This window comes from Suricata suricatta, chromosome 1 (assembly GCF_006229205.1).
Source record: "Suricata suricatta isolate VVHF042 chromosome 1, meerkat_22Aug2017_6uvM2_HiC, whole genome shotgun sequence".
In the NCBI taxonomy this organism is placed as follows: Eukaryota; Metazoa; Chordata; class Mammalia; order Carnivora; family Herpestidae; genus Suricata; species Suricata suricatta.
This window is the reverse complement of record NC_043700.1, coordinates 160,704,868-160,724,555: the sequence shown is the minus strand read 5'-3', so window position 1 is coordinate 160,724,555 and position 19,688 is coordinate 160,704,868. Positions and strand designations below refer to the sequence as shown.

Sequence of the window (19,688 nt, the reverse complement as noted above, 5' to 3'; positions counted from 1 at the left end):
GTCAAGATTCTTGAGGACTGTTAGACAAAACTCCAGATTCTATGGACTATACCTGGGCACCTGAAACATTATCAGGGGTGCCTGCTTAGAATGGGAGTATATGGGAGCCAAGTAAGTTAGGTCTAGGTTTGGTTACTTAGTCCACTGAATCCACAGATTCATCTGATGATCATATCCATGGTTCCCAAATGCATACATACAAAGGACATACTATGAGTTATTTGGCCACTGGTGTAAGAGTTGTCATGGTGGAGAAAGATACATGTAAACCTTCAAAACTGGCTCATCTACACAAAATAAAACATTGAAACAACTTCACATCCCAGGAAAAGAATGGTAGAGATTAGTGCCACCTTTCGACCTACCAGTCTGGTCCCTACGAAAACCAGATGGATCCTGGTGGATACCAGGGGACAGCTGCAAATTCAATCACGTGGTATCCCCAGCTACAGCTGTTGTGCCAAACGTGGTTTCATTGCTGGAGCAGCTGTGTGAGTGCATTCTTTTCCATCCATACAAGGAAGGGGGATTAAAACCTGTTTGCATACGCAAGGGATGGATAAGAGTATTTTTTAAGAGTATATTTTTATAGGTTTGTCAACTCTTCTGCCCCATGTTATAATATATTCCAAAGGGATCTAGACCATCTTCAGATACCACAGGCATCAGATCTGTCCACTGTATCAATGACATGATGTTCATCAGACTAGATAAGCAGAAAGTAACACGTTTGGTGGAGTTTATCATAAGAGCCATGTATTCCAGCGAGTCAAAGATAAACCATGTGAAGATTCCGAATCCTAACACATTAAAGAATTTTATAAGAGTCCAGTAATCCAGCACATCTGGGTAAATATTCTCCACAGTGTCCCTCTTTTACCTCCACCTTTGGGAAGAACACCTCATGCCTTTTAGGGTCTACAAGAAGTGTATTCTTTTGTTTGCTTGTTTATTTATTTATTTTTGAGACAGAGAGCATGAGCAGGGAAGGGGCAGAGAGAGAGGGAGACAGTATCCCAAGCAAGCTTCTCACTGTCAGCTCAGAGTTTAGTGTGGCGCTTGAACCCACGAGTTGTGAGATCATGACGTAAGCTGAAACCAAGAGTAGGGTGCTTAACCAACTGGCACCCAGGCAGCCCTTTGAAGAAGTGTACTCTCCGTGTTTGAGTATTATCCCAATTAGTTGACCAGGTGACATGGAAGTTTGCCAAATTGGGTAGAGCCCAGACCAGTACAGGACTCTAGGTAGGCCCAGGCCCCTGTGCAAGAAGCTGTGTCATTTGGGCACACCTGGGTGGCTCTGTCGGTTAATCATCTGAATTTGGCTCAGGTCATGATCTCACAGCTTGTGGGTTCAAGCCCCACATCAGACTCTGTGCTGACAGCCCAGAGCTTGGAGCGTGCTTTGGATTCTGTGTCTCCCTCTCTCTCTACCCCTCCCCCACTCACGTGCTGTCTCTCTCACTCAAAAATAAATAAAAACATTAAAAAAAAAAGAAGCTATGCTATTTGGACCACATAACCTGGCAAACCATATGCTAGAGATATCTGTGTTGAGAGACAACTTCCCACAGTTTTTTGTATTCTTGCATGTCTTGTGAGTGATGCACTGTCCGCCCTTTGTTGTGGACTATATTTTCCAGAATGTTTGTATAGCAAACAGCCTTGAAAGATAAAGATAGTACTTCCCTCTGGAGGAATAAACAGGCATGCTTACTGCCCACTAGAAAGTATTTGGGTTCCCTAAATGCAGGGTCCCAATTCTGTGACAACCCGCTGTGGATACAATGTGACACAGCTTGCATCACCTTATGGGAGCTGGGGTTCAGAGAAGCAGTTCAAAAATGCTGATATTCTGGCTACTGCTATAGCTGAGAGTAATAAACTATTCTTCATCTCGGACCCAAGAGCTTCATATCTTCTACCAGCATCCACGAAACTGTGGGGGCAGGTGAACCTGTTAGCATGCAAGTAGGGTAAAGTTTCAGACCCTTCTCACTTCTGGAGACCGTGATGGGAACAAACACTGCACAGTCTATGGCAAACACCGACAGAACAGTCATAATACAGACCCCTGGGATCCTGGGCAGAGAGCAAAAGAGATTTTTTTAAGGACTTTACTCACATGATGGTGGGGGTTGTCAAGCCTGAAATCTGTAACACAGTCTGGAAATTCAGGTGTGTTGATACTGCAGTCTTGAGGTCAAATTTTCAGCAGGCTGAAGACCCAGGCAAGGTTTTCATGTTGCAGACTTCAGGAAAACTCCTTCTTCTTCAGGAAACCTCAGTCTTGCTCTTACGGTTTTCAACCGATAGTATGAGGCCCATTCACATTAGTGGGTGGTAATCTGTTTTCCTGAAAGCATACTGATTTAAATGCTATTACATGTAAAAATAAAATATCCTCACAGCAATATCTAGCCTGGTGTTTGACCAAACAACTGGGCACAACAGCCTAGCCAAGTCAACAAAAAATTGGCATGCCCATCAAGCTGTAATGCTCCCCACAGGAATGGCTGAGGCCTCTGTTGCCCCTGCCCCTCAGTCCAACTCCCGCCCCCCACTGCCTAACCCTGCTTCCCTTACTTCCTCACTAATTTTGTTCCCAAGAGCAACGCCCCAATAAACCTCTTTACGTATAACTCCTTCTGAGAGTCTGTTTTCTCAGAATCCTGAAATAATACAGATACCATAATGACAAAACATGCTACTCAGAATAATAACCAAGTGTAAGTTAGCAACTGACTCCCAAAGGTGTTGTTACTTTTTAAAATATTTGAGGGACGCCTGGGTGGCTCAGTTGGTTAAGCTTCAGCTCAGGTCAAGATCTCACGGTTCGTGGGTTCAAGCCCTGCCTCAGGCTCTGTGCTGACAGCTAGCTCAGAGCCTGGAGGCTGCTTCAGATTCTGTATCTCCCTCTCTCTCTGACCTTCCCTGGCTCACACTGTCTCTCTCTGTCTCTCAAAATAACTTAAAAAAAACATAAAATATTTGAAATCAGACTGTCTGTTATCTTTGAGAGAAATGAGCCTCTCTTATGATGTGTTGAAAAAGCCATTTGACTCCAAGAACAAAGCAACTGATGAATTTAACAGAAAGCAAATATGGTTTAAAAAAAAAAAACCAATACCTCTTACTTGTTTTTCTTTGTCTGCTTTTATGTCTGAGCAGGAACTGCTTAGAGTTTTAGAGCTTCAAGCCCTTGATCTGTTACTTTTATCCATGCACATGTTTTGGGAGCGTGTGCCCACAGACATTCAGCAGATGGTCTCAGGCTGGACATCTGGAAGTCTCATCAGATTAGGGGGCACAAATTTGTGATAATAGATTTAATTCAGTTCTTGCTTCACATTTTTTTGGCTGGTTTAAAGACCCTGGGGTCAGTATGTAACTTGGCAAGAGTTTTACAAAAATTGTTCTGAATTTACCATCAATGGGCTGATCTTATACAATATTTTGTTTGTGCAGCTCAGACCAGCTGGGTAAGAGCTAATGAAAGGAATGCAATTATAGGGGGGTGGGAGGTACATGTAAGCCTTATTAATGCATTAGTCATTCTCTGCGCACCCCTGACCATCCCACGTGTGCTGCTGTATAATGAGTCTGAGATAACCTTGGGGGAGCGTGGCCATCTTCCTTTATTTTCTGATTTGAGACTCTAGGAGGTGCGTTCATTTTGACAATTAAGGGACGACACAGCAATAAGCATAACCACGTAATTGTGTATTGTTAATATTAGGACTAGTCTGATATAAACCTCAAGAACAAAAATGTAAATGAATAAAAGGTTCATCTGAGTACAACACTCACATGAGGTTAAAGAAGCTTTCTCTCTTTTTTTTTTTAAAGTCTCAGAGAGACTGAGAGAGCGTGAGTGGGGGAGGAGGAGAGAGGGAGGAGGAGGAGAGAGAGAATCCCAACCAGGCTCCTGATGCAGGCTCCATCTCCTGACTGTGAGATCATGACCTGAGCCGAAATCAAGAGTCAGACACTTAACTGAGCCACCCAGACGCCCCTGACACTTTCTCTTCTTATCACCCAAAAATAGTATAAATCAAGTAGTTGTATATAAGAGACTATGCATTTTCCATACTCCTTTCATGGCATCTGCCCCCAATTTTCATTCAAACAGTATTTTAGGTGGAGGAATGGATTTCTTTCTTATTTATTTAAAGCTGAGAATAAGCCAAGAAGAAAATGACTAACAACTGATTAACAAATAATCAGGGGTACCTGGATGGCTCAGTCCGTTTAGCATATGAATTAGGCTCAGCTCATGATCTCATGGTTCATGAGTTTGAGCCCCGCTTTGGGCTCTGTGCTGACAGCTCAGAGCCTGGAGCCTGCTTCAGATTCTGTGTTTCCCTCTCTCTCTGCCCTCCCCCTGCTCATGCTCTGTCTCTCTCTCTCTCTCTCTCTCTCTCTCTCTCTCTCTCTCAAAAATAAATAAACCTTAAAAAAAAGAAAGTAATAAAAGAACATAAAACCATCAATAACAGGAAAAGAAATCTCAATCGCCAATAAACATATAGAAAGATGGTCAGCCTCCGTATTAATTAGGGACATCAAATTAAACAGCAATGAGAAAACATATCACACTTTTCAGATTTGCAAAAATTTAAAGAATGGCCTACGATTCCAAAGATTTGCAAGAACCCTCAAACCTTCCAGGGGAAACTGTAAACTGGTACAACCATCTGGAAGAACCATTGGCTACAGCTCCTGAGGCCGAAGACAAGATGCAGCGAGCCTGTGACCCAACCATCCACTTGTGGGTTTACACCCTGGAGAAGGAGGCCAGGTCACCAGTGTTCATTGCAGCCTTGTTGGAAATAGCAAAAACAGAACCCAAATTGCGAACAAGCCAAGGGTCCCTCAATGGAAGAAGGGATAAATACATTGTGGCGAATTTATATAATGGGATACAATACAGCAGCCAAAACAAATAAATTATAGTGACATCCGCCGACAAGGATACATCTCAGAAGCAGCAACCAAAAGAAGTAAATTGCAGAAATTTAGGAAAAGTGCCCCCGAAAAAGTTGAAAAAAAAATTAAGAACAAGTTCAGATGTTTGCTTATGCAAAATATGTAGAAAAATGACTAACCATGCATGGGAATGATAACCACTGAAAGGATTAGTGTGGAATCTCTAAAGAGGAAGGTGGGGAAGTAGAATTGTGGTTCAACAATGGCTTCAACTGTATGTATCATATTTATATTGGGGGGTCTTTGAAGACAATAAGGCAATGTATAAGGCTGGTGCTCTTTCCAGAGTTTACTATTTATTTCAAGTATATTTAAAATATATAATGATTTTGTTTTTAGAATCTGTATTGAAAATAAAGCAATCGAGTTTAGGGTCCCCTGAGTGGCTCAGTCTGTTAAGCCTCCAACTTCAGCTCAGGTCATGATCTCACAGTTCACAAATTCGACCCCCACATCAGTCTCTGTGCTGACAGCTCAGTGCCTAGAGCCTGCTTTGGATTCTCTCTCTCCCTCTTCCTGTCCCTCTTCTGCTCACACTCTGTCTTTCTCTCTCTCAAAAAGAAATAAACATGTAAAAAAAGCAAGCTTATTTAGAAATCTGAAATTAAAGATCAGCTCTCTTGAACTCCGTAAATTTAATAATGTGAGGGAAGACACGAGCTAACTCTAACACAAGCCCAGCAAGCCATTCTCCCAGCTGCCTCTTTTCCAGATTTCTTGTGAAAAATCACCAAAGACAGCATGATTTGTCTAGGAGAGCTGAGCTCATCTTCTCCCTGAAAGGACGCTGAATTTCCATTCATTTCAGTGCTTACACAAACTTAAAAAAAGCAAGAAAGAAAGAAATCGAAGCTGCCTCTTCAATAAGCCTAGTTGGCAAAGTCTACATTCGTAGAAATCCCATCCATTTTAATTCTGCCACATACTGTAAATATTTTAATTAGGAATTATTCACACACACATGTGCACACACACACACACACACACACACACACACACACACACACACTCCTCCACACCCCTGCCTCAGGCCCTGGAACAAACATGACCCGATCCAGACTTCATTTATCCCAAAAATCCCAAACCCTCCCTTACCGCCTCTGATCACCATAGCAATACATGTTCTTTGTAGGGAATTCAGGAGGTGCTGGAAAGCACTATCCAAATCAAAAAATCACCTGTAATCTCAAGACTCAGAGACACCCACCGTTAACACACGCATGTATCATCGCTCAGGTATGCATGTAAATACTTAACACACACAGTTGGGATTCTGCTGTGTCTACCGTCTTGCATTTTTCTCACCCAACGACATATTTCATTCCATTATTTATCTGGAGCACCATTTTTATGGTTCACATAGTATTCCCTTGTGCAACGTTCCACAGCTTAAAGAATCTTGCATTGTAGGGCATTTACACATTGCTGGATTGCTGTTCCTGAAAGCCTGAGCCAAGTGAGGCCCCCTTCAGCCTCTCAGCAGTCCTGAGGATGTCCCTCTCCCTCTGGCCTTCACCGCACTGCTGACCAAGGGCTTTTTCTTCCTCCACAGAAAGATAGCCAGAAACTCTCATTGTAAGCCATGAGCTTGGAGAGGGGGGTTTACTTAGTTACCAGCACCTTTACAATGTGTACCTAAAATGCTGTGTAATTACTAGAGAATTGCTATCCAGTTTTTTCTATTCAATAGTGGTTCACTCTGAGAAATTCAGAATAATGTTGATTTTAGTTAACAGGCTCTTCCCACTATGTAAGCTCCTTGGGGCCAGAGACTATGCCTTATTTATTGTTGTATCTCCAGGATCTCACACATGAAAGGCTTTCAAAAAACATCTGTTGAAGTCAAGAATAAAAGAAGGTTACAGCCATGTCAAGCAAACCATTGGTCAGTCATTCTATGGAAATTACTTTATGTGTTACTTTATGTGTTTCCAAAATAACATGAAAATTGGAATCAACTTTTCTAGTTTATTTTTTTTTACATTTATTTATTTTTGAGAGACAAAGAGACAGAGCGTGAACAGGGGAGGAGCAGAGAGAGAAACAGATACAGGATCTGAAGCAGACTCCAGGGTCTGAGCTAGGGGTCTGCACAGAGCCTGACACGGGGCTCAAACCCACGAACCGTGCAATCATGACCTGAGCCGAAGTCGGCTGTTCAACCGACTGAGCCACCCAGGTGCCCTCAACTTTTCTAGTTTAAAATCATTAGTTCTTCGTGGTAGTATCAACTATTATATTTATTTTGCGACTGTGTCTGTGCTGAGTAGTGGAAAAACATGAGTAAAATAATAGAAAAATATCACTGTGAGCAATGGGACATGCTTTGTCCGGCAGTATAAGTAGTCTAAGGACCAGAGACGTTTGGGGGGCTGGTATGGGGAACTAGAGACATTTACAAATGACTTAGGTTCTTGCCCTGGGTTTTTGGTCTACACTGAGGATACTCATGCCCCTGGTAGTAAGAAATGACTGTCTCAGCAGCCAGGATCAGTTCCTTTTGAGAAAGACCCGAGCACGGGCCTCATACTCTCAGGCTGTAGGGAGGGAGTAAGGAGCTCCAACTTCAACCCACTGCAAGTCTGCCTTGACCACATGCCAGACCAAGAATGGCGCTGTGTCTTCCCAGCAACTGACAGACGAACACAATTCCAGGAATTTCTTTTGGGGTAGATTCGTAATAAGCAGTGGAATGGCTATAGAAATAGCCACAATTGGCGTTCTATAGCAAGACCTATTTTTAGATTCAACTTTCAACTCTGGTCACACAGAGCATGGGCTCTGGACATTGTCTTAGCATCCTCTTTCCCAGGATTTCTCAAATTGCTGGGGTGGGGGAGGAGGGGTTACGACCCTTATAGGGTCACAGAGAGGAAACCAGCAAAGCATCGAGGAGAGTTTTTTGAAGCTGCTGTGAGGGGGGCATTCTCTTCTGTTGGCGACTCCCACTGATCCCTTCACTGCCGTCCATACCGCAGAATTCCGAAGTCTTCTCTCCATTTATCAGTAATGACAGCTGCCTCAGGTTTCAAACTTCAGCAAGAGCCAGGCACCATTTAGGAGCTTTGGTTCCCAGTGCTTCCTAACATTTTCCACATCATGACACGCAGAAAATGATACTATTTCTGCAGCTAGCACACAGGCAAGCTGCTTACGGCAGGACGTCACTGTCTGAGGATCTGGTAACTCCGGGCCTAATCCAACTGGTCTGTCATCTGAAAACTACAGTATCACACCACTCCTATGACCCATTTGTGCCGCACCATGGGAAACTCTGCTTTATCGGGGTTCCCTCATAGTAAATATAGATCTATGGGTATGAGTACTGTCCCCATTCACAGATGAAGCTTGGAAAGGCTAAGTGCCTTGTCTTTTGATCATATCAGCTAGTTAAAAATTCAGACCCAGGTGTTGTAGACAATATTATTTATTCACAATTATTTTTTAAATTTTTTTAATGTTTATTTACATTTAAGAGAGAGAAAGAGAGAGAGAGGAGGAAGAGCAGGAGGAGGAACAGAGAAATAAGGAGACACAGAATCCGAAGCAGGCTGTAGGCTCTGAACCATCAGCATGGAGCCCGATGTGGGGCTCGAACTCACAAACTACAAGATCATGACCTGAGCCAAAGTCAACACTTAACCAGCTGAGCCACCCAGGTGCCCTTATCCATAATCCATTATTCCTTTCCTACCTTCACAGTGCTTTCTTGTAAAATGGAAAATACTTCTCTATGTTATTAACTTTGGGCTTGGACATATGACTTGCTTTAGTCAAAAAATGTGAGTGGATATGCCAAAGCCAAAGAGGGGCTCCAATCTCATAAAGATATCGGCACTCCCGTGTTTACTGCAGCATCACTCAAAATAGCCAAGATCTGAAAACAATGTAAGTGTTCATCAATGGACGCATGGATAAAGAAATGTGTGTGTATATACATACACATATATACATCTATACCCACACATATATATCCATTTACATTTTTACATTTATATATTATATACACACACACATACACACATATACAGTGGAATATTATTCGGTCTTGAGAAAGAAGGAAATCCTGCAATTTGCAACAATTTGGATGAAATTTGAGGGCATTATACTAGTGAGATAAGTCAAACAGAAAAAGACAGATAACTGTACGATGTGACTTATATGTGGAATCTTGAAAAGTCAAACTTCCAGGTGCACCTGAGTGGCTCAGAAGGTTTAGTGTCCAACTCCTGATTTTTGCTCAGGTCATGATCTCACAGTTCATGGGTTCAAGCCTATATCAAGCCCCATGTCGGGCTCTACTCTGATGAAGCAGAGCCTGCTTGGCATTCTTTTTCTCCCTCTCGTCCTCTTGGCCCCTCCTCGCCCAAAATAAATAAATTAAAACTGAAAAAAAGTCAAGCTTTCAGTTATAAAATTAACAATCTAAGAGATCTAATATACAGCAGGGCGATTGTAGCTAATAATACTGTATCAGATACTTGAATGTTGCTAAGAGAGTAGATCTTAAATGTTCTCATCACAAGAAAGAGATAGTAATCACGTGATGGGTTGGAGGTGTTAGCATCCTTTTGCACTATTCCCATGGATCACATCAACACATTGTACACCTTAAACTTCTATAATGCTACATGTCAGTTCTATCTCAATAAAGCTGGGAGACAACAAACAATAAAGCTCCCGATGCACCTGCATGACATAGCTTGACCTCTTCAGCTCCTGCCATCTACCACAATAACGCGCCCCAGACAGAAGTACTAGAATGAAGATACGTGAGCAAAACCACAAAGAGCTGGCAGAACCAAGAAGAGCTATTATCAACCTGTAGATGTGGGACTAAGAAATATCATCATAGGGGCGCCTGGGTGGCTCAGTTGAGTAAGCATCCGACTTCAGCCCAGGTCATGATCTCACGGTTCATGGGTTCAAGCCCTGTGTCGGGTTCTGTGCTGACAGCTCAGAGCCTGGACCCTGTTTCAGATTCTGTCTCCTTCTCTCTCTGCCCCTCCCCCACTCGTACTCTGTCTCTCTCGGTCTTAAAAATAAATAACCTGTAAAAAAAAAAAAAGAAATATCATCGTAAAACCCTGACTCAGACTCAGCACAGCACAAGCTGACTGACGAATGCATGAGGTCTGCCTGGGTTCCCAATCCAGACCCTTTCCATTTTGCCCCGTTGATTCTTACCCTAGTCCCTCAAGCTCTCCCCAACATCAACCTATTCCCTGGTATTTTTATTTTTCATATCCGCAGTAAATATAGTAGAACCTCTCTTTCTGTCTTTTTTCTAGTTGTGATACAAGGACGCTCAGAAAAATCCCTACACGAAAGTAAGACAAATGGTTCCTTGCAAATGAGTAATAATCCTACAGCCCATCCACATGTCACTATTGTTCCATACTTACTACTCATGTGATGGACAGGACACTCTTGACATAACGTCAGTCCGCAATGCTGTTTCAGAATGGGACAATCAACCGATATTTATTTTGCTTAAGGGAAAAACAGAGTCAGAGATTAATAATAACAACAACAATAATAATAGTGATCTTTGGGTTGTTGCTTAGCCATGAGACCATCTGTGCTGAATGATGTTATTTAATCCCTACAACTATCCTGAGAGGCAGGTATTCTAGAGACAGCCAGTTGCGCCCCAATTCCTGTTTTCCGTGACTTCGTCAAGTAATTAGAAACCAGGAGCTAGGCATAAGGCTCTCAGCGATTTCTACATTTTCCATGTTTCTTTGCAGTTGGTTGTGGTCACATGACTAAGGTTTGGCCAATGGAATTTAAAAACTTCCGACTCATGCTGTTACTTATTTTTTCTCTTAACAATTAATATCTCCAAATAAACATTCAATGTTTATTTATTTTGGGGGGCGGGGATGGGGCAGAGAGAGAGGGAGACAGATGATCCAAAGCAGGTTCCGCTCTGAAAGCAGAGAGCCTCATGTGGGGCTCAAGCCCACGAATTGGGAGGTCATGACCTGAGCCAAAATCAGACGCTTAACCCACTGGGCCACCCAAGTGCCCCCCAAGTCCTGCTCTTAAAAGAAAAGTAGTGTGTCTTCCTTTACCTCCTTCCTACTGGTTAGAAGCAGACTTAATAGCTGTAACTGAAACTTTGATCATGAGATCAGAACCCAGTGTACATGAAACAGGAATAAAATTGTATGTTCTAAGCCACTGAAGTTTGAGCACTCTCTCTCTTTCACACACACACACACACACACACACACACACACACACACGGAAACCTATCATATACCCTAACTAATGCAGTAGATATTACCCCTTTTTAAGGATGGGGAGGTTGAGGTTAAGATTGATTAACTTGGGGCACTTAGGTGGCTCAGTCAGTTAAGCTTCCGACTCTTGGTTTCCACACAGGTCATGATCTGCTGGTGTTGTGGGTTTGGGCCCCACATCAGGCCCTGTGCTAACACAGCGGCCTGCTTGGGATTCCGTCTCCCTCTGTCTCTGCCCGCCCTCCACTCGTGCTACCTGGGTCTCTCTCAAAGTAAACAAATAAACTTAAAAAAAAATAAAAGATTGATTAACTTACCTCATTTATAAGTACTAGAGCCGGGACTGGGACCAAGGTCTGACTGATGCCCGAGGCCAGGCTCTTGGCCACTGTGTCACCAGGCTTCCCGGTCAGTTTTTCATCGGGGGGCTCAGTTTCCTCCTACTCCTTTGCTAAGATTTCAACTACAAGTGCTATATATACTGCAGAGTGTAACATTCTTTTATCCATTAGGAAACAAACCTTCTTCAGGTCTGCCAAAGATGGAAGGATACTATTCTCTGGCATGGAAGAATACTATTCAACTACTTCCCTAGTTGGGATGCTGCTGGAGAATGGATCAGGTCCGTCTACACCACAGGCAGACAAAAAAGAGGCGAGGGCCCCATGTGATCCTTTGGACACGCAGGAAGAAAAGACTACAGCTTCTGCTTGTACCTAGAATTTCAGCTTTAAAAGCCAGAAAAGTAACTTACGTAACATGTGGAAGGTGAATTGGCATTCGGTCTGTATTTGGTCCCTCATTCAGAGATTCTTACATTTAATAGGCCTCTTCTAGGGAAAGGGCAGGAGCCGTCAGTGGGTTCTTCTCACGACTGTTTGCTGGTGGTATAAGGAAGCAGACTGCAGTTTTCAGTATGCCCACTTTAACAGACTATGAATAATATGTTCTAGTGTTAACTTAGGTAGAAAAGTGGAAATGTACTTTAAAGGGAGAAATCACAGGGCACCTGGGCGGCTCAGTCGGTTAAGCAACTGATTCCAGCTCAGGTCATGATCTCACAGTTCGTGGGTTCGAGCATCGGGCTCTGTGCGGACAGCCAGCTCGGAGTCTGGAGCCTGCTACAGATTCTGTGTCTCTGTCTCTTTCTGCTCCTCCCTTGCTTGTGCTGTCTCTGTCTCTCAAAAATAAATAAAAAACATAAAAATTTAAAAATAAATAAATAGATAAATAAATGGAGAAATCCCTAACAGAAGGGCACACCAACGAGTCAGGCACAAACAATTTGAAAATGGCAGCATTCACTCCACTTCTACTCCTAGAAAGGCTCTTCAGGTACAACAGGAGGTGTTTTGTTTTGTTTTTTGTTTTGTTTTGTTTTGTTTTTAAGATGATCTAATCAGGCCTAATAAAAGTCAGCTAAACAAATTTTTAAAAATTTTTAATGTTTTATTTATTTATCTTTTTGAGAGAGAGAGAGAGAGAGAGAGAGACAGAGACAGCATGAGCAGGGAAGGGTCAGAAAGAGAGGGAGACACAGAATCCGAAGCAGGCTCCAGGCTCTGAGCTGGCTGTCAGCACAGAGCCTGACACGGGGCTCGAACCCACAAACCGTGAGATCATGACCTCAGCCGAAGTCAGATGCTTAACTGACTGAGCCACCCAGGCACCCCGACAATTTTAAAATTATCAAGAAAGATCCTGTTTTAAGCACAGATTAACATACACCCTCCTTAACATGGCACTCACCCTCAGCCTGTATTGAACCTTGAGATACTGGCTGCTGAGAGTATAAAGCCATCACAGGGAGGAATGTATCCTGTGCTGCATCCTCCTTTGTTTTTTCATGTTAAAATTGTTACTTTTGCGTACTTGTGATTTAATACTGTAAAAGTATAGTACTGTATGGTATATAAGTATATATACTTTCATATGAATACTAAGTGGACATCACTTATACATGATTTTGAAAGTGCATGCTTTAAAAAGTTTTACTGATGGGGCACCTGAGTGGCTCAGTTGGTTAAGCATCCGACTTCAGCTCAGGTCATGATCTCATGGTCCGTGGGTTCGAGCCCCGCATCAGGCTCTGTGCTGACAGCTCAGAGCCTGGAGCCTGCTTCAGATTCTGTGTCTCCCTCTCTCTGGCCCTCCCCGACTTGTGCTCTCTCTCTCAAAAATGAATAAACATTAAAAAATGTTTTAATTTAAAAAGTTTTACTGATAAAGGACAAAATCAAAAAGGATAGTCTGGTCTATCAGAAGGATGACTCTATTGATTTTCCCATCCGAGGGCTCATGCATCTCTAGCCTACAGCATAAGAGTTTGGTGTATTGCTAGTGTCTCATTTCGTGCATTGCTAAACATGAGGACGGAATCGTGACACATAAGCCTTCAACCCTTGGTTGTGGAGAAGACAGATTTCTTTCTATGTGCTTTATTTTTTCTCGGTGCCATAACCTGTTAAATAATGCAATCAAAGTATTTCACGTCAGAGCAGCTCATATTGGATAAACTGAAATGGGTTAAAATGAAATTTCTGGATGATGGCGTATTTATTGTGCATGTGGAATAGACTAGCATCATTTTTATGTACAAACAAGCGTTACCAACCATCTTTGAAAAGTGCATCATTGCTTGACTGAGTGTCTACAATGTGGGAGAATTTGTGTCCGTATTCTAGTTAATCCTTGCAGCACCAACAAAACAAACGCCTACATACATCTTCGTGGCAGGCCTGCTGGAAGCCTTTTGCATGTATTAACTCATTTGTTCGCACATGAACTCTCCAAGGGATTGCCTCCATCTTCCAGATCAAGAAACTGAGGCACAGAGAACTGAAGCATCTCACCCCAGCCCAGGAGAACGGGGAAGAGCCAGGATTCAACTCTAAGCAACTTAACCCCAGCTTTACGCTTTCAGCCATGCGTTTTACTAACAGCCTAACAAGGCGCATATTATTAGCTCCATTTTAGAGATGAGAAAATGTAGACATGGGGTGGTAAAGCCAGGACTTGAACTCAGCCTAACTCGATCCAGTCTCTTGTCTCGCCACCTTACCTCGGTGCCTTTCTAATGCTAATAGCTCCTGGACAGTGTTAGGAGAACAGTACTTTATCTTGTTAGCAAATCCATTCTTTATAGAAATATAAACGTCAGCTCTGCCATTTTCTTATTGTTTTGATTGCAAAAGTCACAAATTTAACTTAAGGGGGTTTTCCCTTGTAGAAATGTATTTTTATTCAGAAAAATATTGATACTGTGAGTGTACAGCTCAATGAACTATTATAAACTGAGAATTTATATTCTCTTCAATCTGCAGTTTAGTTTCTTTCTCTCTTTTTTTTTTTAAGTTTACCTTATTCATTTTGAAAAAGAGAGCACACAGAAGAGGCAGAGACAGAGGGAGGGAGAGAGAATCCCAGGCAGGCTCTGCACCGTCAGCATGGAGCCCAATGCGGGGCTCAAACCCACCAACTGTGAGATCATGACCTGAGCTGAGGTCAGATACCCGACCGACTGAGCCACCCAAGGCGCCCCTAGTTTCTCTTTCCAAAACACATTTTGTGAGGGTTTGTTAGTTAAATGTACCTTAATGGTTGCAATCTCAAACTATATAATCAATCAGACATGGCGGATATTTATTTCCTGCTCATGGAAAGAGCAAACCAGGTGTTCCTGATTGTTCAGCAGCTCTCCTCCAAGTGACAATTTAGGGCCCAAATCCCTTCTCCTTGTGCCCCTGTTTTTGTCAACATGTGGCTTCTAAGATTATGATGCTTCAGCTGAAGGGGAGGAGCCTAGAGAACCCCAGTTATGAGGTGTCCACCAGCCAGGCCTGGAAGTGGTGGGTGTCGATCACTTCTGCAAATGCTCCGCCAGCCAGAACACACACGACCATGCCTCACTGTACAGGAGGCTGGAAACCGCGTCTAACTAGGTGCCCAGGAAGAAGAGGAAACAGGTTCAGTGGACAGTTTCTGCCACAAGGGCACTTGCTGAAATGCTGAGGAAAATGTAAACAATTAATATTCTAGTTATAAATCCTCTTTAATCTTTTTTTAATTAAGTACATTCTTTTTAAAGCCCTTGATTAAGCAACATAAAACTTGTAAGTGATACTGTAGTTTGTTAAGGTTAACGAAACCACCTTTCCTTTTTAATGATTTGAAATTCATATTTTTGAAGCAATTCAAGCCAATTTTTTCCCACAATTAGATGAAATTGCACAATTATAGAATTTTAGTTTTGAAAGAAACCTAGTGCTTGCTTCTCCTTTTATTCATAAGAAAACTGGAAACAGAGAGGATGAGAGGCTTGGTCAGGGTCACACAGCTACTTTCTAAGGCTTCCCTGCAGAGCCGGAACGTTTTTCTGTGATAAGTTTTAACTTCCCTAAGTAAATGTCCTTCATGTCTAAATAGAATTTGAACTTTTCTAAAGACTCTTTTTGCCGTTTCTTCCCATTAGGGAAATTACTTTTACTCTTTGTTCAAAAAATTGACATCTCAAAGGGCAAAACATCCAAAATAAAAAGAACTGACTTAAGAATTCCTTTCATCCATACTCAATCTTAGGAGCTTTCTGTTCTCTTTTAAATTGAGAAATGATTTGAACCTTCCTCATTTTATCCCATATAACTATCTGAGAGTGAGTAAAGTAGGAGATTCTGTTCAGCCTATATTTTTTCAAATAAGACATTGTATTTCTAAAGGCATTTATCAGTCTTTCCTCTTCTATTTTTTTTAATAAGGAAACCTGGTCAAGTGGTAATTATGTATTTAAAAAAATTGAACCCTCAATGTATGGCCTCTACAAATATTTACTGAGCACTTATTATGGGTCTAGTGTTGGGCTACATCCTAGAGATACAATGACAGGCCAAACACTGTCTCCTTTCATTACCTGCAGGACAGCAGAGCACCTACCTGGCCACTCTTCCCACAAGAAAGAATCCAAAATGATGTATAAAGTATTTTTCCTGTTTAGAGAAGTATAATATATATTCCCCAAAATGCAGATATCTTAGGTGTGCAGATCAATGAATTTTCGCAAACTGAACAGATCTGTGTAACCAGCAAAGAAAATAAGAAATAAATTATTGGCACTGAAGGCACTTCCCTTATGCTCCCTTCCAGGTACTGAGCCTCCAAGAGAAATCGCCACCCCGACCTCTAACAGCATAGATCACTATGCTGATTTTAAAGTCTTTGTATAAACAAAATCACATCATATGTTCTCTTTCATGTCTAGATTGTTTAGTTACGCTTGTGAGATACATGCATGTTATTGTACGTAATCTCTTTGTTCCCAAGCTCTGTATAGTGGTGTAAGTACTATACAGAGGATAAATATGCACTATTTAGCCATTTTCCTGTTGTTGTTTTTTAAATTTTTTAATGTTTATTTACTTTTGAGAGACGGAGAGACAGAGCATGAGCAGGAGAAGAGCAGAGAAATAAGGAGAAACAGAATCTGAAGCAGGCTCCAGGCTCTGAGCTGTCAGCGGAGAGCCCGACACACGGCTCAAACTCAGGAACCGCGAGATCATGACCAGAGTTGAAGTCTGCCGCTTAACCGACTGAGCCACCCAGGCGCCCCAACCATTCTCCTGTTGATGAAGATTTGTATACTTCCTAGTTTTAAGGCTATTGTGAAGAAGGATGCAATGAACATGCTTACAAGTGTCTTTGGAGAATTTGCATATGTGTTTCTATCAAGTCTATATCTTAAAATGCACATAGGCTTAGCCTTTAGTACACACTGTCAAAGAGCTTTCCAAAGTGGTTGTATCAATTTCCATCCCCTGCCAACCATCTGTGAGTGTTCTTTTATAAAGTTTAAAAAAAAATTTAATGTATCAATAAGTAAAATAAGTAAGGAACATTCAGAGGCCAAGATTAACTGAGAAAGCAGAAATCCTGAAAAGTACTTAGTTACTTTCCCCAGAAAGTATTTGCTGAGCCGACATGATTTGAGGCTTGGAGATTCATGGCCTTATGAGACTTGGAGGATGAGAGACAAAGTGCCCAAGCCAGAGTGAACTAGAAATAAACTTGTTCTCAAAGATAATAGTGAGAAAAATACCTCTCTTGAGCCTTGGCCCTGAGTTGAAGAGGCTGGGGAGAAATCCCCCCCTGATATTTCATAACCAAAAGCTGGCCCTCACAAGAGTTTGTAGCTCAAATTCATATTACCTTAGGGATCTGAAAAATCTCAAGCAGATCGTTTCCATTTCTGTCTCTAAGGCCACCGTTATTTTGAGGTTTGCTGTTACTTGGGGTAGGAATAAAGCTCCCTAGATAATTAGCAAAAATTAATCTACCCAAATGTTTCCCAACTTCAGTCCTAGATGTACCACCTGCATGATTTCTCCCACAATTTAATTTTATTTAAATTGACTTATTTTTAGAAAATGCATATTCCTACTTTAGCTTAGCCCTGAGCAATTAAATCCCAGCATCACAACTGTCATATACAAATTAAGCTTCTAATACAATTTAAAAGAAATACTTAATGATTACATTTCAGATCTCTGTGCAGGGGCTATCCAAAATAATCCCGAGCACTGCCAGGATTGCAGGAATCACCCCTTACAAAACTGGCCCAGAATATACCACATGCAGCAGATCAATTTCATTTTGAGGAAAGAAAGAGGCAAAGGCAAAGCATAGACTCAGAGTTGAGACAGAAGGCATAGACGGCATAGATGTATGTGGGAAGGGCAAGTGCATGCTCAAGATGCAAAGTGCAGCGAAATACCCATGACCGAGCAACCTAATTTGCAGGTGTGTCTAGGAAGTGACCTGTGCCCACTGATTGTCACGCTGACGTCCCACACTGATGGAAGACGCCTTAGAAGTCTTCTGGTTCACCAGTTATCAACGGTGTTCACACAAGCACGTTCTCAGCAGATGACACTCTCATGGCTGACACACTTCCACTCCTAGGACATTTGGCTGTAATTCACCATGATGTCTCCTCCATTCAAGAAAGCAAAATCAAGAGTGCATGAATGCAAAATCGCTCTAATTTAATTTTAAGGTAAAATTTAAAATTCACAAGCCCCTACATTTTGACTCTTATTTGTTACAAATTACTTTCAATACAATTTACAACTCAAGACATAATCTGATCCAGTCGTTCCATTTTGTAGATGAGGAAAGTAAATCCCAAGAAGGTTGATGCTTCTGATAGGCATCCCATGCTCTTGGCCCTGTGGCCTCTTCTCTCAGCCAGAGGTTTAAACATAATGGATTTGGGTTTTAACTCAGTTGCCACATTTCCTTAGGTAACAGTCTTTTCAAATAATGAGCTACTTCTACCAGGAATCCAAACCTCCATGCTAGGAACCAGATTTTTCTGGCCTAAATACATCTCTCTGAAGGTAAGAAAGCCTCTCTTTGGTTCTCGAGAAGGTACTTTTTGGTCCATTCAGCTTCTGGGGCTTCAGCAGCAATGCCACTCAGACACATGGAGAGAGGCCTGTCTGGTTCAGCCACCCAGAGTTCTCACGCAAGGTGTAGACATGAGGGATCACCTCAGGATGCAGCTGGGCTAGCCTCTTATCCTCCCACTCTCTCATCTAGACAGATCCAGATGGGTAATAAGTATTTCTCCACGTTGGAAAAGTCCACATGGAGTGGGTAGGAGCAAGCTAGGAGCTGCTCTTGAGGGAGGAAAAAAATGGAACCCAACCATTCCTTTCTCTCTTCTCATGTCCATTTTCTCTGCTTTGTGGAAAGAGAGAGACCAATCACTAAGGGCTGTCACAGGAGCCTCTGTGTTCCACAACAATAGGGGGCGCCATTCTCACTGTATTTTATGAAAATGAGAAGAGCACAACTCCATATAGTATGAATGGGGCCGCTGGAACTATGCAATGTAGGCAATGTAGCAACAGCTAAATGATGGGGGGTGGGGGCTGAGGGCGATGAACGTTTTTCACTGAAAGCTTGGATGCTCCCACCTTGGGACAATGGCCCGCCATGCCTTTACATTCTCATGGCTTTACATTTCCTTAGGAACAACACAATTCTTGCTCTGTCAGAAAGGATAATTTACCCTTCTACTACATTGATACATAATTAATCACATTTCTTCATGAGCATGGCTTACAAGGTTTGAAGTGGTTAGGCTACTCCCCGGCATCAGAAGCCACCCAGGCTGCAAAAGGCACCCAGCCATGTGAATACTCCCCCAAGTCTCCTTAAAACTACCTTTATGATCGCCCGCAGGAGCCTCTTGCTTCAGTCATAAATTATACATTTCTAGGAATGCCTCTTTTCTCTTCATTGACTGCCATTTCCAGGAAAGAAGGTTGGGTTTTTTTTCTTTTACTGCACTCAATGGGAAGCTTTCTGCTGACATCGTCCATAATTAAAAATCAAAGTAATAAAGTGACATTCTCAAATTTGAATACTGGGTACAAAAAGCTTAATTGCCAGTTT

General features: G+C 42.1%; 1 long non-coding RNA gene across 1 annotated transcript; it reads right to left on the bottom strand.

The window, feature by feature from the left end:
* Window positions 1-14,858: 14,858 nt before the first annotated feature.
* LOC115285651 lies at window positions 14,859-16,255 on the bottom strand. The gene is made up of 2 exons (XR_003905626.1): window positions 16,167-16,255; window positions 14,859-15,244 (listed from the first exon to the last, which is right to left on the bottom strand). It is a non-coding gene; the product is annotated as an uncharacterized LOC115285651 (long non-coding RNA).
* Window positions 16,256-19,688: the final 3,433 nt, after the last annotated feature.